The sequence below is a fragment of the Chelonoidis abingdonii genome, chromosome 6 (assembly GCF_003597395.2).
Source record: "Chelonoidis abingdonii isolate Lonesome George chromosome 6, CheloAbing_2.0, whole genome shotgun sequence".
NCBI lineage: Eukaryota > Metazoa > Chordata > Testudines > Testudinidae > Chelonoidis > Chelonoidis abingdonii.
The window spans coordinates 109,403,619-109,429,045 of record NC_133774.1 but is presented as its reverse complement, the minus strand read 5'-3'; the positions used below and the strand labels follow the sequence as shown (position 1 = coordinate 109,429,045).

The window sequence follows — 25,427 nt, the reverse complement described above, 5'->3', positions numbered from 1 at the left end:
AGCGGCGAGGACAGCGATGACGAGATGGAGGCAGAATTCTCCATAACCGCTGGCCCCCAGCGTTTTGGAGCTACTGCTATTAACGGGGCATCTTCTACCCATTGAACGCCGAATTTGGGCACGGGAAACAAGCACAGACTGGTGGGACCGCATTGTTTTAACGTTGTGGACGATTCGCAGTGGCTGCGAAACTTTCGCATGCGTAAGAGCACTTTCTTAGAACTTTGTGACATGCTTTCCCCTGCCCTGAAACGCCATAATACAAACATGAGAGCAGCCCTCACAGTGGAGAAGCGAGTGGCAATAGCCCTCTGGAAGCTTGCAACGCCAGACAGCTACCGGTCAGTCGGGAATCAATTTGGAGTGGGCAAATCTACTGTGGGGGCTGCAGTGATGCAAGTAGCAAAAGCAATCGTTAAGCTGCTGCTACGAAAGGTTGTGACTCTGGGAAACGTGCAGGTGATACTGGATGGCTTTGCTGCAATGGGTTTTCCGAACTGTGGTGGGCCATAGATGGAACCCATATCCCTATCTTGGCCCCAGAACACCAGGGCACCCAGTACGTGAACCGCAAGGGGTACTTTTCAATGGTGCTGCAAGCACTGGTGGACCACAAGGGACGTTTCACCCACATCCACGTGGGATGGCCAGGAAAGGGTTCATGACGCTCGCGTCTTCAGGAGCACTAGTCTGTTTAAACGGCTGCAGCAAGGGAATTACTTCCCAGACCAGAAAATAACCGTTGGGAATGTTCAAATGCCTATAGTTATCCTGGGGGACCCAGCCTACCCCTTGATGCCATGGCTCATGAAGCCATACACTGGCAGCCTGGACAGTGGTCAGGAGCTGTTCAACTACAGGCTGAGCAAGTGCCGGATGGTGGTAGAATGTGCATTTGGCCGTTTAAAGGGTCGCTGGCGATCATTACTTACACTCGCTCAGACCTCAGCCAAACCAATGTCCCGCTTGCTATTGCTGCTTGCTGTGTGCTCCACAATCTTTGTGAGACTAAGGGGAGACATTTATGGCTGGGTGGGAGGCTGAGGCAAATCACCTGGCCGCTGAGTACGAGCAGCCAGAGACCAGGGCGATTAGAAGAGCACACCTGGAGGCGCTGCGCATCAGAGAAGCCTTGAAAACGAGTTTCAGCACGGCCCAGGGTACGGTGTGACTCTGTTTGCTTCCCCTTGATGAACCCTCCGCACTTGATGGACTTATTCAGTGTAAGCAACCCACCTCCCCCTTTGATTACAGGTTGGCGAAGGAAATAAATTCAGTGTCGTTTAGAAATCATTTATTATTCATTAAAAGTAATTATGCATCTGTTAAAAATCATGTGTTTTTCCTTACTACTTTTCCCCTGTAAGCAACCCACCCTCCCCCTTTCGATGTATTCTTCATTACAAAGGAACTATAAAAAAAGGCAGAGAATTAGAAAGGTATCCTGGCTGCTGTGCTTTGGAAGGAGGGGAAGGGAAAGGCCATTAAGCACATTGTAGCGTAATTACAGCCTTTTCCTTGAACTCTCCAGGGGGGTGGAGGAGTAGGCGGGTGCAGAAAGCCTTCCCCCACGCGTTCTTACACGTCTGGGTGAGGGAGATTTGGGACGTGGGCTTGCAGGGAGGTGATACAGGGGCTGCAGCGGCACTCTGCTACTGCGCTGCTCTTCCTGAAGATCCACCATGCGTTGGAGGATATCAGTTTGAGCACGCAGCAGATCCAGCGTTGCATCTCGCCAACGCTGGTCTTCCTGCCTAGCCCTCTCAGATCGTTCACTGGCATCTTTCCTGTACTTTGCTACCACATCCTTCCAATCATTCTGTTTATCCCTCTCATTGCGTGTTACTTCAATAATTTCTGTGAACATTTCATCTCGCGTCTTCTTCTTCCTCCGCCGTATCAGAGCACGCCCTCGTGATGGCATAGGACTGCAGAGAAATGTGCAGCTGCATGGGGAAGGCAAACCAGGGTGATAAGTATGTGGAAAGATACCTTTTACAGAGCAATGATAGTACTCTTTCACATAGAACACTATCCACCTTACAGAGCACATGTGATCTCTATACAAGGTCGCATTTTGTATCGTTTAAATATTCAGTGTCTGTGTGACTGGTGTGGCACACACACAGACGCAGGTACGGCCAACCGTACATCCACGCGGCGATGGTAAGTAAGGCTTTAAAAGTTTGACTTCTCCGCCGTTCATATACACAGTGATCTATGTGATGCCTTGCTCCTGTTAAGAGGAACCTGCAAAGCCCAAACCCCTCTTTCACATCCACCAACAGCGCATGGCTCCTATCATATACGATCGCTGCTAGTGATCACCCTACTTCACCCCCCGCAGCGCGTTGCTGGTAGCTGGGAAGAATCCTGCTTGCCAGACGCTGAAAACTCGTCGCTATCCCTCCTCCCATCCCCCGCTCTGGCCAGTAGCAAAATCGCCATGTCTGCCCCCTATTTACATTCCTGATTTTCTACAAGGTAACAATGGATGATATCTCTCTCCTGACAATACCACCGCAGGAGGCAGATCGTTTGTTTATGCAATGCCTTCAGTGCAATGCCTTCAATGCCTGCAGTACCAAATGTCTTGCAAAATGCATGGCGTTGAAAAGTTACCTACTATGGGGGAACGGAGAAGGCTGCCTTGGCCAGAAATGTTCTCATATATCATAAGGCTTTTTGAGTTCCTCCACGATCGATTCATGGAGATTAATTTGGAGGATTTTCGCTCCATCCCCAGACATGTTAACGAAATTTTCCTGTAACAGTAATGGCTGCGACTGCAGCAAAAGCCCTGGTGTCAATGCGATCTAAAAAAAACATGTTGTTTTAATCCGTGTTTGATACAGAATGAAGGGACACTTACCGGAGGTCGCTTCCATGGCTTCACTGTCTGGGCTTGTCGCTTGGAGCGCAGGGACTGTAATTCTTGGGTCTCAAAAAGATCCTGGCTGTTGGGGTTTACGGACTGCTGTGTGCTATCACCCACGTCATCTTCATCCTCATCTTTCCTCTCCATCTTCCCCCTCGGCTACATCCTCAGAAACACTTGATATTTCAATCCCAAAGTCTGAATCCACGGACAGGGGTGGGGCACTGGTAGCGCTGAACCCCAAAATTGCATGTAGTTCAGCATAGAAGCGGCATGTTTTCGGCTCAGAGCCTGACCTTCCGTTTGCTTCTCTGGCTTTCTGGTAGCCCTGTCTAAGCTCCTTCACTTTCACTCGCACTGCAGGGAGTCCCCTGCTGTGCCCTTTTTCAGCCATAGACTTTGAAATTCTTTCAAAAACTTTTTCATTTCGTCTTTTGAACGCAGTGCTGTGAGCACTGAGTCCTCACCCCAGATAGCGATCAGATCCAGAACCTCCTGTGTGGTCCAAGCTGGCGCTCTTCTTCGATTATCAGGAGACTGCATTGTTACCAGTGCATGAGCTCTGTGTGCTCACCTGTGTGTGTGCTGACCCTCACGGTGGACAATCAGGAAATGGAATTCAAAAGTTCGCGGGGATTCAGGCTTTTTCCTGTTTACCTGGCCAGTGCATCACAGTGTAGTGTCCGATGCTATCATGAGTGCCCCTGTGACAATGGTTCTGAAAACCCACATTGGGAGTGGGCTCACTTGGGGCAGAGTCAATCGCTCCCTTCTTGTTTCTAAAAATTGAGTACGTCCTGCCTGGACTGTCATAGCCCCGGCTGCCTGCCTCCAAGTGCCCCCCCCCGGTTTTATGTCACGAATAAGTCTATGTTTCTTATTCTTGTATTCCTCACGACTGCATGACATAATGGGGGGGGGCCCTGCCACGGTAGCTGCGGAGGGTGGAGAGAAGTGAAGCAATGAGTGCGGTTCTTGCAGGAGAACCCCCTGTTAATACAGCCACGGAGTAGCTGCGCTCTTCTAATACACTTGACTCTTCTTTCAGAGGGGTAGCCGTGTTAGTCTGGAACTGTAAAAGCAGCAGAGAATCCTGTGGCACCTTATAGACTAACAGACGTCTGTTAGTCTATAAGGTGCCACAGGATTCTCTGCTGCTTTGACTCTTCTTGTAGGCAGGACAGACTCTATTTTTGAAACCATAAGGGAGGATTGACTCAGTGTGGCCAGTGAGTCAATCCCAAGTTTGCTTTTGCGTTGCGCCCCGGCTGATTTTAGCCAGGGGCACTCATGATAGCAGCGGACAGTTCAGAGAAGGAGAGATAACCGTCATGTCATTGCAGTTTTCTCTGGCAGTAGACGGTACAGAACAACTGGTAACCATCTCTGCTATAATCATTGCAAAAGCAATTGAATGCTGGTGTGTAGCGCTCGAGTGTCGCCTCTGTCTCCACGGCATCTAGTACCACAAATGGTGACGGGAAAAACAAAAGCGGATGGTCTCTAGGGCTGCCGTGCTATTGTTTCTGCAAGGCAATCCAGGAGAAAAAGGTGCGAAAGGACTGTCTGCTGATGTGTTTCCGGAGCAGGAATGACTGACGACATTTACCCAGAACCCCCCGCGACCATTAACATTAGCATCAGGGGGCGGGATCATGGAGGACGGAAAGGGGGTGCTGAGGACTCCCGCTATCCCACAGTCCTCAGCAGTCTCTTAAAACTATTTTCATTCTTGGATGAGCGCCCAATGTCTGTAGCTTACAACACGGTGTCTTTTATGGTTCACGGAACAGCTCATCATTCTCTTCCCCCACCCCGGCACGAGAAATGAAAGTTAAATAAAGCAATCCTTGAGTACTTACAATGTCACCCTCTTTGTACTGAATGCTGCTGATAGAGGCGATGCTGCAGCACTGAAGAGCATTAGAGCTTTGCACAGTGGCAGTATCATAACCAATGAAGTTAATCTGATAGGTGTGATTATTGCTAGTTGAAAATCCGCTCCTCTCCCCCTTAAGAGAGGATCCTTCCGGTGGTATGGTACAGACTACATCGTAGACAGAGTAAAACGTTACCGTCTCATCTGCTTTGTTACAGCTCATCAGTAATTGGGTATCAGTATAACAGATATATCTTGAATGAATGTTTGAAGAAGCAAAGATGGGGATGTGACTCACTTTGGGACCTTCGAGCAATTCCGCCTTTACGGTAATAAAAAAATGAGTCAGTCCAGACAAATAGGATACCGTGTATTTAATCATGTATCTAAGCCAGCTGCCCCGCATCATATTCACAGAGGGACGCCTGCAAGTAAGCACCGTTGCTTCCCACCTATCTGTGCTACCAACAGCAATGACACACCCCCCCCACTGTTGGCTAGAATGTATGAAGAATGCATGAATAGAGATCACAGAGCTATTAGTGATGATACAATGAGGAGAGGCAGCCTCCATGGGCTATGACAGTCCAGCAGTTCAGAATCTTTCTTACACAAGAGAGAAGGGGTCGATGAAGCTCCAGCCCCCAGGTGATAAGATGCAGACAGTCTACAGCGTTCTGTACCATCCACTGTCAAGGGAGTCATTCCCCATTTTCACCCGGCAGCCCCGGCAGTACCAGCCAGGAGCAACTCACTGGGCGACCGTCTAGCCAGCTGGGAGGGGGCAGAGGAGCGGATACTGACCCACCGCAGCAAGCATCGCGTCTGCCAGCCTCGAGTTACACAGAGGGGAAAATAATCATCAGTAGTCAAGGATATATGTATTGTTACTTTCTCACGTGCTGGGGGGGGGGGGAGGAGACTGACGAGCTTTCGTGAACGCAGCGCAAGACACGGTGTATTAAGGCTACAGACATGGCGCAAGCCAAGAATGCAAATAGTTTTTCAGAGAGCCGCTGTGGAGACTGTAGCTGTAGTCCTCATTACCCCTCCCTCCCCATCATGGAGCACCCGTTGTGTATACTCTGGCTCCCGTTACGGTTGTCAACGCACCGCTGTGTATCCTGGAGTTTTTTTTTTCAAACGCTTTGGCATTTCCTGTTCTTTAACCGGAGCTCTATAAAAAGCAGAGTATCTCAGTATCTAGTTACATCTAGTATCTCCCGTAAGTCTAATGTATGGACTACTGTTGCATTTGAACTGCATCGCCTCACCGTGGTGATCAGAGCGGACACGTGAAAGCAGAAATGTCATTGTGTAAAGGCCGGGGCTTTCCTGGTTTACCGGCACTACGCATCAAGTTGGATTGCGACCAGAGCGTACAGTGTGCACTGTCCTGCCCAGAATAAAGGCAGGTGAACAGAGATCCAGTGTATCAGAGACAGACAGCTGCTCCGTGTCAGTTTTCATAAGAAGGCACACTTGCTTTCCTCCTCCCTACCTTCCTGGGCTACCGTGTCAGCCCTCCCCGTTTTGGGTCATGAGTGTAAGAAATCAAGAATAAAGAAACAGAGACTTGTTATGAGAAAAAGATGTCGGGGGGAGGCACTTGGAGGCACCTCCCGGGCTATGACAGTCCAGGCAGGATGACTCTAGTTAGAAACCATAAGGGAGGATTGATCATTGCCAAGCGAGTCAATTCCCCAAGTTTGCTGTTCAAATTTTCGCCCCAGTTTCGATGAATGAAGCTGGTTATAGCCGTTCTGTCCTATTACCTGAGAGAACCAGGAATAATTGCCTCTCCGTTGAGCAAATTATCAGGCTATGGCTTTCTCCTGGATGGTGGGCAGGCCCTGCAGCACCGTCTACTCACGGAGAGAAAAGATGAGAGACGGAAACTAGTCTTCACTGCTGTAGCATCCCGTCTACCAGCAGCATTCCATACAAACTGGGGTGACATAGAAGTAGTCAAGAATGAATTCTTCCCTTTTTTTCACGCTGGTGGGGGGGGGGAAAAACTGAGGAGCTTTCCCGTGAACCAGCCAGACACTGTGTTTGAACCTACAAAAGACATTTTGGAGCTCAGCCAAGAAATGCAAATAATTTTCAGAGACGCTGGACTGTGGGAGTAGCTGGAGCCTCAGTACCCCCTCCCTCTCCCTTCATTGAGCGTCCATTTGAATCTCTGGCATCCCGTACGCTTGTTCAACGCAGCGCTGTGTATCCGGCAAGTTTTTATTCAAACGCCTTTGGCATCGTGTTCTGTAAACGGACTGGATACAAACAGATTTGTCTCCCATACAGCTGATCATGGACCTAGTATCTCCCGACGGTCATGCTGGGCTGCTTTTCGATCAGACGCATCGCCAGCACGCTGCTGATCGAGAGCTTCCACGCGCAACAGGAAATTAATTAAAAAAGTTCGCAGGGCTTTTCCGTGTTTAACCCTCCCCGCTGCATGCCGAGTTAGAAAATGACTGTCCAAAGCGTGTCAGTGCTGCACTCTGGAGATCGCCCAGTAGGCCAATAACCGTCGATTTCCGCACACGAACCCAATCCGAGTTAATCACTGATCTGAATTTAGCGCTACTTCGTCATCTTGTGGGAGGAGTCGCGAAATCGTTTAAGGAGCCGTTTAAAGTCGATATTAATGATGACGTCGTGTGACGGATACAGCGTACATCGGTATATCGGCTATTATTAAACCGATTTAAAGTCTCAGTGTAGACCTGGCCTCAGAAACTTAAAAGGAATAAATGTATGAGTTAGCACTTCAAAAGAAATCCAAGCAACTGTGCAATGACTACAGTCTCTACATATGAAGTGTCATCTTCTCCGTCTAGGCATTCTTGTTATGCAAACACAAAGAGTCCCAGAGTTGATTAACCTCCCACCTATTTTATCACGACTAGTAAGTGAGTTCCCAATCTTTTCTAATTTTTGGTGGTGTAAATCTGAATTAAGACTATTCATGTCAGTGGAATTAACCTGGATTTACACCAGTACAAATGAGAGCATAATTCAATCCTGAATAGTAAAAGGAAAGAAAGAAAAAGAAAGATATATTATATTCAGATTTTCAGTACATAGGTGGCGTTTTTATTCCTTCTATAAAAAGCTACTATGCAAGTGTCTAGTTACTTTAAGGATGACACACACATTTGTAAAGTTAACGATAAAAATATAGCTTAATCCTTCAATTATTTCAAAAACTTCCTAATATTGTTGAGAAAGAATAAACTTATGTTTTGAATTATGCCAATTGATCATATGTTTTGGGCCTGACGCATGTAAATTTCCTTAGAAGTAAGTGATTTTTTCATTAATAAACTGATCTGAACCTCAGTGCTTTAAGTAGCACTTTTAGGAAGATGCTATAATCATGTACTTTTCAATCTGTCTTTATATCACAAGTTAAGGTGAGTTTGGTCTGATCTTAATATCATAACGTAGCAGAATATTCAATTATTGACTTACTGTAAAGTGACAAAATGACAATGATATAAAAAGCTTGAGAATTAAGAGAGATAAATTAAAATACTTGCAAGTTAACCCTTTCTACTTTTTACACAAGACTTAAAAGGAATTAAGCTTTACAATAATAACAGAGGACTGTTAGCAAAAGTTTAGCTTCAGAAATGCAATGAAAGAAAACCACTGCCTTGGAACACTGTTAGAAATTTTTTCAGGGGAAATGGTTACTCAGAGTCCTAGCACTTCACGCAAGACACAGTGACCTTTCATCAATGCAGTTCAGATATATGAGAGAACTGCTAGATGGCAGGTTGTACTTCACTACTGTTAAATATAATCATAGGACACCAGGCCATACCAAAACTAAATGATGTTTGTGGAAAATTTAGGCAACATCTAGTGCAATTATCCTTCCCCCACAACCAACCAATTCTATTTGGAGAAGAGGGGAACTCAAGTAGGTAGATTTTGCGCAAATCTCCTTTTATTTTAATTTCATTACTCAGCTAAAATGCTGAGTAAAGCTAAATCTGAAGTTTAAAGGCCAGATTCTTCAACCTTTATTCATTGAAGTTAATGAGACTCATAAGTACTAACTAACATGAGGATGACAGAATTTAGCCATTATACTTTTATTAGAACACAGACTTTCTAAGAAAGTAACTATCAGCTGCTTTACCTCACAACCATAATTACCACCTATGCTGATCAACAACATTTAGTTGCCTTGTGGTGGGTGGTTGACAGTTTTACTTTTCCAGCTAGGAAAAGCCCTACCAGTCAGTCACTGGATGCATGATCAACCTAAGAATGGGAGCTTTACTACACTTGATCCCCGGCTTCCTCTACAAGGAACTCACAGCACATGCAACATAATAAAAATCTAAATAAAATAAGAAGAACTGATGTAAAAATACTCTCCTAAAATTAAAAAAAAAAGATGGAGAGGTGCTATTTAGAAGGCCATCTACCAAGAAGGTATATTGTTTCTATGACATTGTGCTACTCTCTAGATCCTTACCTATGACCTTATCACTAAGGCTACGAATATGTCATGGAGGTCACAGAAGTCAGTAAGAAATCCATGATTTCCAGAGACCTCTGTGACATTTTCTGCTTCAGCCCCAGGGCTGGAGCTTTCAGCCAGCGGGGGAACCAGAGCTCTCAGCTGTGGGACCAGACAGTTCCCAGCTGCTGGCCCTGGAGATCCAAGCTGTGGAGGGGGCTCCTCCCACTGCTCCCAGTCCCTGCAGATGGTGGGGGACCTGCAGCTCCCAGGCACTTGCCTGGAGTTCCAAGCCACCGGAGCTCTGAACCACAGCAAGATCTCTGCCAGTCTGAGCTGCCATGGGTGGCTCCTGGCATTCTGTTGCAGGTGGCCCCAGGGCTCCCAGCTGCAGGGGCCCCTGAAGCTCCCAGCTGCCACAGGTGACAGGCAGCCCCTGGAGCTCTGCCAGTGGCAGGTTGACCCCCCCAGCTCCCAGCTGCTGTGATGGGGGAGGGACCCCTGTGCTCCAGCAGGTGGCAGGGGCCCCCAGAACTCCCAGAGACACAGCAGCTGGGAGGTCCCAGAGCTCTGCTGCGCCGCAGGGGGCAGGGGTCCCCTGAGCTCAATGAGCAGTGGGTGGCCCCCACAGCTCTGCACCGCAGTAGCAGTTTCTGGGGCTCCCAGCCTCACAGAAATTCATCACATAGTTTGGATGAACCAAGGTGATGAAGAGATTGCTGCAGCATTCTCCCCCCATGGCAGTGAATATCCGCACCTATGTTAACAACTGAAGAAGTGTTACATTTATTCTCCATAACTGCATCCTACTCAGAGAGACAGATGCTAAGCATCTGACTAACAGCAGCACAGCTCTTGCAAGGATCTTAGAGGATTTTTTGCGGGGTGGGCGATGTCAGAAAAATGGAATGAATTGGCCATCCTCCATGAGGCTGGAAATTCCCTTCTTCACAGATTCATGTCATCTATGGGTTTGGGTGGTCATCTAAATTCCTCCCAATGAAGGGGACAATTGGAAGAAAAGTCCAGAGAAGGCAAGTTCACTGCATTTTCCGGGCCACCTGCCAGACATATCTCCATATAACGCAATTTAGCTATAAATTACTTGTTCAAGGTTACTCAACAAATCTACAGCAGAGCTGGAATACAATCCCGATCTGACTCATAGTTCTGTCCCTTACCTCCATGAGTATACTATTCCTTTACTCAGAATTCAAGGGAACAGCTCCGAGTAGCAAGATGCACTGTTCACAGATAATTAGCTTACTTAACTTTAGCGGTCAAGAGGGCATCTGTCATCAGCGAAAGGTTGTCACAGAATATACCTCTACCCCGATATAACGCAATCCGTTATAACACCAATTCGGATATAACGCGGTAAAGCAACGCTTGGGGGGCGGGGCTGCGCACTCCAGCGGATCAAAGCAAGTTCGATATAATGCGGTTTCACCTATAATCCAGTAAGATTTTTTGGTTCCCGAGGACAGTGTTATATCAAGGTAGAGGTGTAAATGTGTAACCTGCACAAATAGTGTAACTGAAAGTGTATTTTTCATTAAAAAGATGGCCTAAACAATCTACCCCATCACAGAAGTATCTGACCACTCCCAAGTATTTTAAAATAAAAATAAAATATCAACACCTCTCTTTCTTTTTTTCTTCCTTCCTTCCCAGATTATAGAAAGAGTCTGAATGGTTTTTAAGATTTTTTGTTTGTGTCTCTATGGAGAAATTTTTAAAGAATTGCTAGGTTGGAGAAATTAATTTTGATTTAGTTCTGTAAATGTTTAGTTTTGGGGTCATTCTTATCCCTTATGAGAGCAGATTCCAAGGTCTACATTGAGAAATCCCAGGAAATTAGAGCAAATACCAAGGAAAGCTTTAAATATTAGGACAGACTATGAACTGGACTCTGTTTTCAGTGGGAAGAGAGTGGAGAATGCAGAACACCAGTATGACATACTCAGGGTAGCGTATTTTGGAACTTTTACAAGGTCTTTGATTTAATTCTTAGATAAAATGAGTTGCAGTTGTCAAGCCTGGAGGTCACAAATGCATGGATCATCAGAGCTAGAGCTATGACTTTTAGGACAAGTGACCATGTTTTGCTACCATAGTAATTTGGATATCCAGCAGCATAGAGGAGCACAAAAAGCCTAAAACTGACTGATTTAACACTCAGACAGCAGATACCCTCATGAATGGACAATATTACAGACAGGAGTGGCACTAGGGTTTTTGGTGCCCTAGGCGCAGGGCCGGCTCGCCGGTCCCGCGGCTCCGGTGGACCTCCCACAGGCATCCCTGCGGACGGTCCGCTGGTCCCGCAGCTCGGGTGGACCTGCCGCAGGCGTGCCTGTGAATGCTCCACCGGAGCCGCGGGACCAGCTGACTGTCCGCAGGGATGCTGCGGGAGGTCCACCGGAGCAGTCTGCCGCCCTTCCAAATCCTGGTGTCCTAGGCGACCACCTAGGTTGCCTAAATGGAAGCGCCAGCCCTGATTACAGAGGAGGCAAATTCTTAGAAACAGTGGCTGCTGGTGGGTACCACAAAAGAGATGTATTAAGATAACATTCATACAAAAGTAAAATTAAGAGGTTAAGCATTTAAATAGAGCCTCTGTATAAGCCATGATCTATAGCACAATAAATCTTATTTTTAAATATACATAGGAGAGAAAGGGATCAGTATCAAATTATTGTACCAATACCTTTTATAGTATCTTCTATTTTAAATTCATTAGTGAGACTTATGTCATTTTATCCATCATTATCACCATTCAGTAAACACTGTTTCATTGATTTTATGCTCAAGTTCCACTGATTTTCTGCACCTTGCTAAAATCTTTGGCCAGACCAAGTATTCCAAACAGGCTGTGTATAAATGCCTAATACAAAAACTCAACTGGAACTAAACTTGAGGAAGACCCAGATGCACCAGTTAACTAGCAAAACTATCTGAAATTTATCAGACTGAGAAGGTCAAATTTGGACTTCACAATCAGCTCAGAAATGTGAACCAGAAATAGGATAAAGAAAATCTCTCACAATATTTTTGTGGTTTCTTGCAGATAGATAGCATTATCTTGCACTGTCTGGAATAAAGAGATTTTAATGATTTACATTTATCTATATTTCTATATTGCTAGTCCTTCCAAACAAGTAGGCATCAAAACCCAACAACTGAAAAAACAACAACACTGTAAGCAAAAATTCTTACGTGCTATGTTAAACAAGAAACTTTTGAAGAGATTCACAGGATTTCATCCAGCAAATCTGCAATGCTGCATCCCCGGTTATAGGGCAAAACACCAAGAGGCCGAATCCATAAGGATGAATTATTTTTCTCCTATATATGCTCTTTCCACACCAATATTAAGGGGAAGGGAGAATATAACAAGCAATTTAAGTACATATAATCTTAGTTCTACGAAAATACAAATGTGTGTGTGACTGATAGAACTAAAAACTAACTAGGAAGCTCTGCTCAAACTTAGCTAAGGTGCTGCTCCATAACTGAGAGGTTATAGTACACTTAAGGGGATTCTCAACATTTTTCCTTCTGAGGCCCCTAACATGCTATAAAACTTCCAAGACTCAGCAGCAGGGGTGGGGCTCCAAGCTTCAGCCACAGGGGGGCCTTGGGGCTCTAGGCTTCAGCTGCTGATGGGGGGTGGGGACTCAGGGCTTCAGCCTTATGAGCAAGGGGCTTGGGACTCCAGGCTTCGGCGGCTGGACAGGGTGGCTTGAGGCTACAACCTTGCAGGGCTAGGGAGCTCAGGCCTTTAGCCCTGGGGGGCGGGGAGCTCGGGGCTTTAGCCCCAGGGCACAAGGGGGGCTGCTGGGTACTGGGGCTCAGAGCTCCAGTCTCCCAGCTTTAGCCCTGCAGGCAGCAGGCTTGGGGCTCCTGCCCCACAAGGAGTTGAGGCTCCAGGCTTTAACTACGCAGGGCACTGAGGCTTGGGGCTCTGGATTCCTGGCTTTAGCCCTGTGGGGCAGGAGGGCTCAGGGACCCATGAAATAGCTCGTGGCCCCCCCCATGGGTCCACAGACCCCCAGCTGAGAACCGCTACACTATAAATTGTTTTTGGATACTTCATATCAATGACTAGTATACAACAAAATTAAAAGATACTGGAATCTGCCCCATAACTATATTTTGATTTGTGAATCATTACTATAAATCTTACAGATTTCGTCCACAGGGACAGGATGCTCATGGGATGCTCATCTAAAGACAATCAAGTTCTATTCAGAACATGTTTTCCACAACATTTACAGATATTCCCCTATAAACCTCAAATTTTACTTAGTGCTCACAAGCTAAGCAAGTATGGGCCTGGTTGTATACAGATGAAAGACCTCCACAGAAAATACAAGATACTATAAGAAGTGTATTTGTGATTTAGCAGCAGTTTTTCTTCTAGTCACTCCAGCTAGCATTGTGCTTCTGAAGTGCTGTCTTTAGAAGAACACATCAAATTTAAGTCCAATGGCTAGGACACTTTCCCTACAAATGCTCTATAAGAAATTTAACTCCTCTCCACTAAAATGCACTTCCTGTTCTCAACTGCAGTATTGCTCAGCACTTTTATACTGCTGCCACCGTCAACTCAGGTTATTGTATTCGGGGGGGCATGGTAGTGTGAAATGATTGATACAGGAGTGTGTACATATCCTACCCACAGAATGCATCTCTTACATGCACATCTATTCTCCATTGCAAATTCTGTACTGAGTCAGCATATGTAAATTCCCTTTCACGTATATGGGGATTTCAGACACAAAATGAATGTAGAAAATATAAACAGAGGTCTGCAGTGCGTATTCAAAAAGAGGAATTTTATCCATCACTTAAGTGCTTTGGTCCTGGAAGGTGCAATCACAATGTATGACCTTATTAATAAATCATAAACCAGATTTTGAAATGTAGTAATTTTTTCTCTTAAATATATGAAAAAGCAGAGCTTCGAGTGAGCCCACACTGTTTCAGCACTTCACTGGTAGCCTCAGCAGTTTCTCCCTATTTTAAGCTTTCACTTATTAAAAATGAGATTCCAGCTCTCATAGTTGTGAAGATAATATTCCAAATGTGAACCAACTCAGTGCTTTCTTTCCAAGTCTGCAGACAGGCAAACAATAGATCTGAAACAGTATAAAACTGCGTCCCATTCGACCCTTCGGGTGTAGTATTATCTACAAAGCCTAACAATGACAATTTAAGTCTCAACATTGTTATCTATTTCAGTGGTTATTTTAGCAGAAATATCACGCCAATGTTTTCATCCTCTGTGGTTAGATAACACAAAAGTTAAATCATACTATCCATCCTCTGAAGCTCTTGCAGGAGTTTTCCCATCAGTGTTTTAGCCAGTCCGTTTTTTAAATGTCCCATACAATAGGACTTTCAATGCTTCTCTGGTGAGAACATTTCACAATCTAATAGATCTAAACATTAGGATGTTTTTCCTAAATCTTTGGGACTAATTTTCTTCTTTTAAAGTTGTCCCCCCCCCCCCTTATCTTTACCTGTCTATCACTGCTGCAAGACAGACATCAGAGAAAAAGGAGAAAGAGGGCCAACAGCAACCAGAGGAGAGAATGAGAGAGGAAGCATCCATCAAGGAAAAAAAAAGAGAATAGCAGAGAGGGATCCCTCAAAAGAAGATGGAAGCATGAAAAATGGGAGCAGGAAAGGCACAGAAGCCATCAAGGGAAACAAGAAGGGAACAAAAATAGAGCAGGCAGAGGAAGGGATAGCACTTGCCCAGGAACAGAGGAAGGGAAGATGGGGCAGAATGCTACAGCAATAAGGGAGGGAACCACCTAGAAAATAGGAAGATGAGAGAAAATTACCATTCTCTGTCCCCTGCAAACTTCAATCCTTATGATAAAGTATCAACAATATTAGGGAAGGTTCAGCTGTTACAATATGTAAGAAAGCAAAGGGACCAGTCTGTCTGCATCAGACATTTCCTTGTGCTCTCTCTCCAACTTCATTTCTTTCACCCACAAATCCCACTGTGCTTTCTCCCACATTATCTCTTATGCTGAGAATACCCTTCCAAAATCCATCCACAGGGCAGTAGAGAATTTCTCTGAAATAGTATATTCTATCCTCACATCCAAAAGTTTGACAACCCCTCTCCTTTATTTTTTTAAGATCCTAATTCTCTCTCTTCTGTATTTTAACCTAAAAGCGCGATGATACCTATCCAGAAGGCCAGGGATGGTATCTTCATTTCAGAAGTACGTATTATAAATACCAATAGAAGTACTAATTGTTCTAATCTAAAATTATTATAAAATATATATCTTTGCTGAAATGTAACTTTGGACATTTCTTTTGCATATGAAGACAACGCAGGGCAATCTACTTACTTCTATGGCCCTCTCAAGACATTATGTGAACATCTCCATAATATTAATGAATTTATCAGCACAACTTCTCTTACTCTGGGGGCATTTTGTGCCCCCTAAAAAATTAAAATTCTGCGCACAATATTTTAAAATTCTGAAAATTTTATTTGTTAAAATAACACTATATAATCAAAGCAGTTTCAATTATTTTGGTAATTTATTTCCAAGTATCTGTCAGCAAGTATGTCTGTAACAATACAGACACACAAAAAATGAGCCTGTGAGTAAAGAATTAAAGAAACCCCTATGACAAACCAGTTCCTGTTTCTCTATCTCCGTCCCCACAGACCCCAGCTGGGGGGGCCAGATACTCACACCCCCTCCCCCTAGAGGCCAACTGTGGAGCCTCCCCTGGCCCAGAAACACCCCCCTCCACACACACACACACACACAGCCTAGCAATGACCAGCCCAGACACTCCTCCTCCTCACCCCAGCCCACACACTTGCATCCCCTACCCCCCAGGCCAGTTGTGGGGCCTCCGCAGCCCAGACACTCACACCCTCTACCCTCTCAGAGGCCAGCATTCCAGAGGCAGAAACAGCCAGATGCTGGGTCCTAGGCTTGCATGGAGTTTCCTGTGTGCCACTGCCGCCTTGTTTTAGGGGATGCTGGAAACTGCAGCTGCTGGGAACCCTCTAGTTTCCTTCCCTTTCCCCACCCTTGTCTGCTATTTGTGAGCTGGGCTCTGCTCGATCCAGAAGCCCGTAATGGTGGACAGCAGCATGACAGCCCATTTCTGTGGGGAAGAAAAGATATTCTGCGTGCTCAGCATTAATTTCTGCAAAATTCTGCATGGCTCAGAATCCCCCCAGGAGTAAGAATCTCTGCAAAGTAGGGGTGTATCAGTAGCCTCATTTTACAGATAGCAAACTGAGGCACAGAGAGACAAGTGATAAGGTCACACAGGAAGATAGTGACAGAGATGGGAATTAAACCCAGGTCTCCCAAGTACCTTAACAAAAATAACCTCCTTCAGGAGAGAAACTAACGTCACAAGATAATCAGAATCTCCCAGCATTTTGGAAACTGGAAGACAGCTCTCTGAGCAAAATGGAAGTGCTGTAGCACTTTGGTTGTTGATTGGCTGGAGAGGAGCTCAGTGAGCCAACAATGAAGTCATTCCATGAGTCAGGAGTGCTAAAACAGTGTTAACTGAGACTATCATCACTTTCTTCAGAAGTCAAGTGCAAAAAGTCTTATAGGCACAATAGCACTAAACATGCACAGTAAGCAAGATCCAAAACTTTCCATTAATGAATCAGCCATATAGTGAGAAAAATCAAAACGTGCCAAGTATATGGATAACTATTTACTTATCTAAAACACCACATGCATATTTCATCCCTGATGTAAGCCAATGGAAGTTGTGGAGTAATTTTATTGAAGTCAATTCACTTACACCAGGGATGAATTTGGCTCACAATCTTTAATTCAATGGTACACCTAGAAGTTACATCAGGCATTTCAGGCTTCATATGTAGTAGCTAAATTCAGATCAGCAATACTTAAAATGACCCAATATTCAAGAGAAGAAAATAAAATAAAACCCATGAAAGGTGTTTATCTGCAGGTGGGAGAAAATCTGTTTTACACTGCTGGAAACTAATGAAAATGCTGGCATCAAAAAACCTGTCAGGATGCATGATATTCCAGTACAAAATAACAGAAGGCTAATGTGTTATCAGGTTTGTCTGGTAAACAGAAAGTTCAGTAATTTGATTTAACACTATTTTTAGACACAGATTTTAATAATCAGTCTTTACAGTTTAAAATAAGAATTTCTGTAATTCTAGAGGCTGAGGTCCAGATTTTTATACCCTTACTTACACAGAGAAATACCTTACTCCATGCGTAGTCAGACTGAAATCAATGTTAGGTGCTACTCAGTATAAGAAAGGGTATCAGAATCTGGCCAAGAGCAATAAGCAATCCCAAATTACTGCCTAATCTTTTCACATATATAAGGCAAATTGGTTTATATGTACTTTGCAGAAAGAGTTTGCATAAATAAAAGATGGGTACTGAAAAACAAAGTTGAAAACAGAAATCCTTCTAAAAAAAGTTAAACTACAGTTTAAACCGTACATAGTTAAAAATATGGTAGTTCACTGATAAAGTTCTAACAAAATAAACAATTCATTTTAAAATTTCTCTAGAAAAAAAAATTCAATCATCCAGCATGTAGGACAGCAAATAAGGCCAGATGTTTATGGTACTATGACTGCGTCACACAGATGTTGGCTCTAATCCAAACACACTATTAGGACTGAGTGATCCTATTGCTAAAACCATTTTTCCTAACTTCACAACAATTTACTGGGATGTGCTATACTGAGTGCTGATACTGTATATTTAATGGATGCAAAATCTTAGATTACTGAGCAGCCTCTAAAATCTAACAATATTCTACATAAGGTTTGTTACACATTGTTATAGTTAAGCCAAACATATATAGTAGTATAAATGGTTAAATGGTAACAGCTGCCAGGGCAGGGAAAAATATCAGCAAATGCAATAAGCCACCATAACACTGATGGTGATTTTATGTTGCCAATTTCAAAAAGAGCATCCCAAAATGCACATCTTGCAGTATTCTGCAACCTACAGTATTCTAGCTGATTAATCATTGACATCAGCAGAGAAACTCATATTCACTAGAAGCATTGTTCACCACCGCTAAGTATGGAGAAAAAACAATTACTTCATAAATCATTCTGAATACATTTTCCCCCTTTGAACGCACTGTAAGCATGTAGAACAAATTCCATCTAAGCTATAGATGTTTTCAATAGAGTACATTTCTACAAAGGCAGGTTTCCCCAGATAAACATCTACATATATGATTACTGCAATCATGATTTCAGGGACTACTATACAGAGTCAGGGTACTTACAGGATGAAATCAGCAGATAACTTCAGGTGAATAAATGGAGTCCTCCCAGTGCAAGGATAAGTCTCTCTTACTATCTTTTCTACCAGACACAGAAAAGCTAGCACAGAGAATATTCAATTTTCTGTTTTATTTCTCGATACCCATGGTGTTCTCATTAATTAGATATCAAGCAAAAGAAAAAAAAGACAAAGTTCACAAGACAGCAGCTGGCATCACAGGAGCTCTCCATATCAGAATTTAAAAGAAATGTCAATTAGAGTGGCAGCAGCTACAGTCAATGCTGGTTGCTGATGCCTCTGCAGGAAGAGGATGCTGGGAGATTTTCCCAATCTGTACTGCAGTCTAATTCTAATCTATCACTGCCTAACTGCAAGGAGAACATGGAAACACGAGAAATACAAAAGGATTCACATTTAAAGGGACCAAAAAAGAGTTACCTCAGTGTTTCTCCTTTGAACAAAAAGATACCTTAAAAAGTGGCCTTAAAAAACACATTAAAAGGGCTGCCTTAAGAAAAGAACCAGACAAAAAGGAAGTACACCAATGCAAAAGTAAAATGTACAACACAGCTTGTAACAATCTACAATCTGAGTAACAGTAACAGGAGCCATATTTTATTTTGTCCTATTCTACATGGCCCTAAAACGAATAAAATCACTTTGGTTATAAACTGTTAAATAAAATATATAGTATATATTACCGTGTGAATTTTTCTCAAAAATCTGATTTGATGCTAACAACAACTCCTCACATGGCCAAAAACTAAAGACAAAAACAAAACAAAAAACCAATAGCACACACAGAGATGGGTAAAATATACTACATCAGACATTATTACTGAAAACCTGACAAGGTCAATGAAAGCAAGTAGCAGTCAGCAGCAAGAAAGCCAGAAAAGAAGGGCAGGCGGGGGGGGAACAACCAACTGCAGCTCTTTGGGAGCTCATCTCAAGAGGCTGGTTCCCAATAAGAGCAGACCAGTACGAGCTGGGGGGAAAAAAAACCCTCAATGGTCTGTCCATGTCCTCTGAAATCTCTCCGGTTGGGCTGAGTGTGGCTAACCCTGTACACACTGAAGACCACTACCCTTGTGACAGGTGAATAACTTTCGAACTTTCTTCAAAAGAATCATTCTTAGGGCACGGTAGAAGGCACAGGAGCCTCCTCCAATCAAATTCCTGCCAATAAGGGAGTAAAGACTGCTTCTCATAGAAAGGCTAAGTCCCAGAGACCAATCCACTTCTTAACTACTGCTCTTGCCAGACAGGGGCTTTGGTGCTCTCGCTCTTTCTTGCAAAGACTATTACTTTGAAAAAGGAAAACAAGCCACAGAGCTCTCCCTCACGCAGTAATACGATTCTAGCAGTGAAAGCAAAAACAAATCTAACAGATTAACATAATTCTCAGCAACTGTCTTCAAGGACAATGGCAACAAAAAAAAAAAAAAGTGCATTCCTGACTTTAGACAATAGACTATTGTGGAAGGGTTGGCCTCTGGGGTGCCCCTTGCAGCCCAACATGGCACTACTCATTCTATTCTGGGGTTTCTGATAGTCGACCACTACCTTCAGCTAAATCTGGTGCTGGAGAGCCTCAGCTCTCTGGCTAACACGCTCTCCAGTTCATTCCTTCTAGGGTAACAAAGTCCCAAAACGCAAGAAAAAAAAATGAGGGTTGTCTAGCAAGCCTTCAGCAGGACCTTGCCCTTTCCTTCAGGAACTCTCTTCAAACAAATGGTCAGCCAGCCAGTCTCCCTACGCCCAGTTTCTCCATCCACCTGGACGCTCACTAAGCTAACAAGCTGTCTCAGCTTCCTGGCTGCAATCACTTTTCGCTCTGTGAAAGAAGCCTGGAGGTCTTCTCTTTTTCTGGATCAGCTACCAAGCAATCTAACTACTCTCTCCACTCTTGATGCCTACTGCAACTGGGGTGGGTTGATTGGGCCCATAAGCCCTTGTTAACCCACCCTTGCTCAGCAAGTTTCAGAGACCCTGGTAGTAGCAGTAGTTCTGTAGTACCTAGGAGCCCCAGTCAAGAACCAGAACCCCACTGTTCTAGGAGCTGTACAAATATAGAACAGAAAGACAATCCCTTTTCTTCCCACATCCCCTACATTAGGATCAAAATCCCACACAGTTGCTTCAAGAGTTCAAAAGGGGAAAGGCTTATGGATGACTGGGATACCTCCCACACTGCAAACAGCCAATGTGCAGTTTGTCTACCACATCACAACTACAGACCAGTATTTCTCAGAACTGTGAAGAGTGTCCATATGGTGGGACACAAAGCACAAGCCAAGGGACACGGACGGATCTCCAAATCATTATCCCTAGTCTCAACTTTCATTTTTAAAAGAGACTGACTTTAACTGATATGGCTGCAAAGAAAACTTCAAAACATAAATTGAGGGCATAGCTACACTAGAGAGTTTACACCAGAGCTCTTTAAGGCTATGTCTATACTATGGACCTTACAGCAGCACAGCTGTACCACTGCAACTGTGCCATTGTAAGGTCTCCTGTGTAGAGCTCTCCCGTTAGCCTAATTAAATCACCCCTAACGAGAGGCAGTAGCTATGTCAGCAGGAGAGCGTCTCCTGCTGACACAGAGCAGTCCACACAGCACCTGTCTTGGTGAAACTTTTGTCAGTCAGGGATGTGGTTTTTTCACAGCCCTGACTGACAAAAGTTCTACCAACAAAAGTGCTAGTGTAAACAAAGCCTACAGTAACCACTCTAAGCTGGTGGGAGAGGGGACATACCACTGTCCACAGCAGCACTTATATCCGTGTGACTTATATCACTCTGGGGGGTGGTTTATTCGCACCCCTGAGCAACGTAAATTATGCAGACATAAACTGCAGTGTAGACACAGCCTGAGTATCACCAATGCTCTCTGAGTTTGCAGAGAGTCAACCAGACACTAGAGCTCTGAGGTGTGAACTTCCTCATTCATTTCAATGGGTGCTAACTTTAATGCCAGTGACAATATTTTAAAAGTAAATAATTAATTATTTTGCTGTTCAAAACACATAAGAGAGAGAACATAGCTATAAAGGTCTACACAAACATTTCCCAAAGTGGTGGAGGGCTCATAGGAAAAATCAGAGGCCAGGCAGAGCAGTGTGTAAAATGTATGAATTAAGGCATGTAAGTCTTTAACATATGGCAGTGCTATGGAGGGAAAGGGGAATGAGCAACTGAGTTCATCTTCCTGAAGAGGACACTCAGCTTTTAAAAGTTTGGGAAAAGCATCTATAAACAATCTCAGGAATATTTCCTTACAATATTTTCCTAACCTTGCCTTTAGAGCCAAGTCAACTAATTAGTGAAAGCCATCAATAATTTGCCATTTTAAAATCAAGATTGGACTTTAAAAAAACGTTAATTATGGTCTGGTTCAAAAGGAATTATTCTGGGGAAGTTCTATGGCCTGTGTTATACAGGAGCTCAGACTGGATGATCAAAACAGTTCCTCTGGCCTCAAGTCAGTTGACTGGCTTCTAGATTCTGAATCTACAATTCTTACTCAGGCAGAATTCCCACTACAAGTAATAGCAGTTTGGTCTGAGTGAGGAAAGTAGAACCAGGCCAAATATCTGTGATAAAAATAAAAATACCTAATTATAATATTATTAGGGATATCAAGCAATTAAAAAATTGCTTAATTGTTCTGTTAAACAATAGAATACCATTCATTTAAAATTTTTTGGATGTTTTCTACATTTTTAAATATATTGATTTCAATGACAACACAGAACGCAAAGTGTTCTGTAAAAAGTTGTGAAAAGTTGAACCTACAAATGTAGAATTACATTAAAAAAAAAAAAACACATTCAAAAATAAAATAATGTAAAATTTTAGCACCTACAAGTCCACTCAGTTCTACTTCAGCCAATCGCTCAAACAAGTTTGTTTACATTCGCAGGAGATAATGCTGTCCTCTTCTTGTTTACAATGTCAAATGAAAGCAAAAGCAGGTGTTCTCGTAGCACTGTTGTAGCCAGCGTCGCAAGATATTTATATGCCAGATGCGCTAAAGATTAATATATCCCTTCATACTTCAACCACCATTCCAGATGACATGCGTCTATGCTGATGATGGGTTCTGCTCAATAACAATCCAAAGCAGTGCAGACCAATATATGTTCATTTTCATTATCTGAGTCAGAAGCCACCAGCAGATTTTCTTTTTTTGGTAGTTTCTGCACTGGAGTGTTGTTCTGAAAGCATGCTCCGTACCTTGTCCCTTTCAGATTTTGGATGGCACTTCAGATTCTTAAACCTTGGGTCGAGTGCTATAGTTAACTTTAGAAATCTCACATTGGTACCTTCTTTACGTTTTATCAAATCTGCTATGAAAGTGTTCTTAAAACCAACATGTGCTGGGTCATCATCCAAGACTGCTATAACATGAATTATATGGCAGAATATGGGCAAAACAGAACTGGAGACATACAATTTAATCATAAATTTAATTAATGCATTATTTTTTTAATAAGCATTATCAGCATGAAAGCATGTCCTCTGGAATGGTGGCCAAAGCATGAAGTGGCATACAAATGTTTAGCATATCTGGCACGTAAATACCTTGCAATGCTGGCCACAAAAGTGCCATGCGAATAGAATACCTGTTCTCACTTTCAGATGACACTGTAAATAAGAAGCAGACAGAAGTATCTCCTGTAAATGTAAACAAACTTGTTTTTTGTCTTAGCGATTGGCTATACAAGTAGGACTGAGTGGACCTGTAGACTCTAAAGTTTTGCATTGTTTTATTTTTGAGTGGAGTTCAGTAACAAAAAACAAAACAAAACAAATCTACATTTGTAAGTTACACTTTCAGGATAAAGAGATTGCACTACAGTACTCGGATCACGTGAAGTGAAAAATACTATTTCTTTTCTTTTTTATAGTGCAAATATTTGTAACCAAAAATAATAATATAAAGTGAGCAGTGTACATGTTGTATTCTGTATTGTAATAGAAATCAATATATTTGAAAATGTAGAAAAACATCCAAAAATATTTAATACATTTCAATTGGTATTCTATTATCTAACAGTGTGATTAATTGTGATTCATTTTTTTAAATCACAATTAATTTTTGAGTTAATCGCGTGAGTTAACTGCAATTAATCAACAGCCCTAAATAATATGTATCATTTTCCCCAAAACTGTTGTACTCAAAGTACTATATGGGATCTTTTCAGGGGGGTTAAGGCAAAACACCACATTTATTAGTAATACAGGTATTAATTAATACTCTATCATATGCATATGATATATTACAGTCATGCATTCACACACACACACAGACACAAACACACTCCGTCTTGCTGTTGTTACCAACTAGTTGCTCCCTTAACTGCACTGGCCAGGTGAGTTAGTGGATGGGAGGGGTGGAGCCGGGCTTCTGCCGATCCGGTCGATGCTCCGGATGGTGACAAGACGAGACCCAGGTCTTCTGCAAGACACCTTGTATTTATAGCAGCTTCCCTCTTATGCAAATCCAGACCAGATTCAAATCTGGGTCTGTGTCCGTTGGTCTTTGTGCTGTTTTTTTTCTGGGTGTTGTCCAATGCTGTCAAAGGGCGTTTCTAAAGAAGGTGCTTGCTTCTAATCCCTGAGGTCGTCAATATGTCTCTCCCCTCCTTGGGCCCACTTGACAAGTTCTATTGTCCTTTGCTCTGGCTTCCATCCCTCTTCAACTGTTGTAGCTTCTGGAGGTGGTGTGTTCCAACCTCACTCATTCACACCTCATTCGTCAATGGGGCAATTGATTACAGAGTGGGGGGGGATCTTATTCTACTTCTAGCAAAAAGGCACATGTTTCTTTCACTTTAACTATACTATCTTTAGGGCTATAACATCTGATACAAAGTTTTCTACAAATTTTCGAATACAAAGTTGTATGAGAGAGGCACAATGCCAAGTCATATGGAATACAAAATCAAACAGTGAACAGAAGTTACAATGCAGACAAGTGTAGGGAATGGTGAACAGAACTTACATTAATAAAGTGAACAATTAAAAACAATTTCATTTATCAGTTCTACAAAACAACAGCCTCCAGGGCCAAACTGGGCCACTTCACCATTTCCCTGACTAACTGGTTCCAAAGACTGACTGATTGCAGGGCCATTCAGCATCTAGTCTCTGTGCAAATGCATTTGTAAGGGGACTGTTATCCCCTTACTAACATTCGGCGGGGGTGTTTTGGTTGCTAGCTCCCAGCACTAAAAGGGGAGGGATCCATGACAAATCAAGACCCTGAGACTGACAGTCCCCAGGAACAATGGCTAGAGTCCAATGCTCCAGGTCAGCCTGATTGACAGGGTTGGCAAGCTAATCAAGGAGTCAGGGGACCAGGGGGTCCTCCATGTGAGCTGAAATTGCCTGGGTCAGACAGAGTAGGGCCGAGCTAAGGGAGAGTAGGGGCCCAAGCTAAGCTGCTGGGAGCAGAGCTGCAGCCCAAAAAGCCAGAGCACAGCCCAGAGAGAGCAGACCTGCCCTGGGAGGAGAGCTGCAGCAACCAGAGCCAGAGGGGCCAGACAAGCAGCCCAGGAAGCAGGTGAGAGCTGAGAGAGACACACAGAAGCAGCCTCCAGAGCAGACCTGCCCTGGGCGCAGAGCTGTAGCAACTGGAGCTAGGGAGGCCAGACAAGCAGCCCAGAGAGCTGAAGGCAGAGCAGCAGCAGCAGCTGCCGTGCTGAGGCAGTGTGGAGCTGGGGCTGGAGCAGTCCGGAGCTGGGTGTGGTGAGCAGCTGGGGAGACAGAGGGGGACCCTGGGCAGTGGGCCCAGCACAGGGAGACGCCTCAGCCAAGAGGCCCTGCAGGCCAGACTTGGAGGGGGATTGTAACCCTGACAGAGCA

At 43.8% G+C, this 25,427-nt stretch overlaps 1 protein-coding gene and 1 pseudogene across 2 annotated transcripts in view; one reads left to right on the top strand and one right to left on the bottom strand.

Moving 5' to 3' along the window:
* Positions 1-25,427, bottom strand: part of TTC39B (tetratricopeptide repeat domain 39B) — a 125,468-nt gene that overhangs the window by 52,476 nt on the left and 47,565 nt on the right. Inside the window, exon 1 of one of the 2 annotated variants that reach the window (XM_075067321.1) lies at positions 18,553-18,652. The exons of the other annotated variant lie outside the window; for it this stretch is intronic. The gene's annotated coding sequence lies outside the window, so the exon portion shown is untranslated. Of the gene's footprint in view, positions 1-18,552; positions 18,653-25,427 lie in introns of those variants that run through there. 2 annotated transcript variants of the gene reach the window in all.
* On the top strand, positions 4,806-4,878 carry LOC142047069 (U4 spliceosomal RNA; annotated as a pseudogene).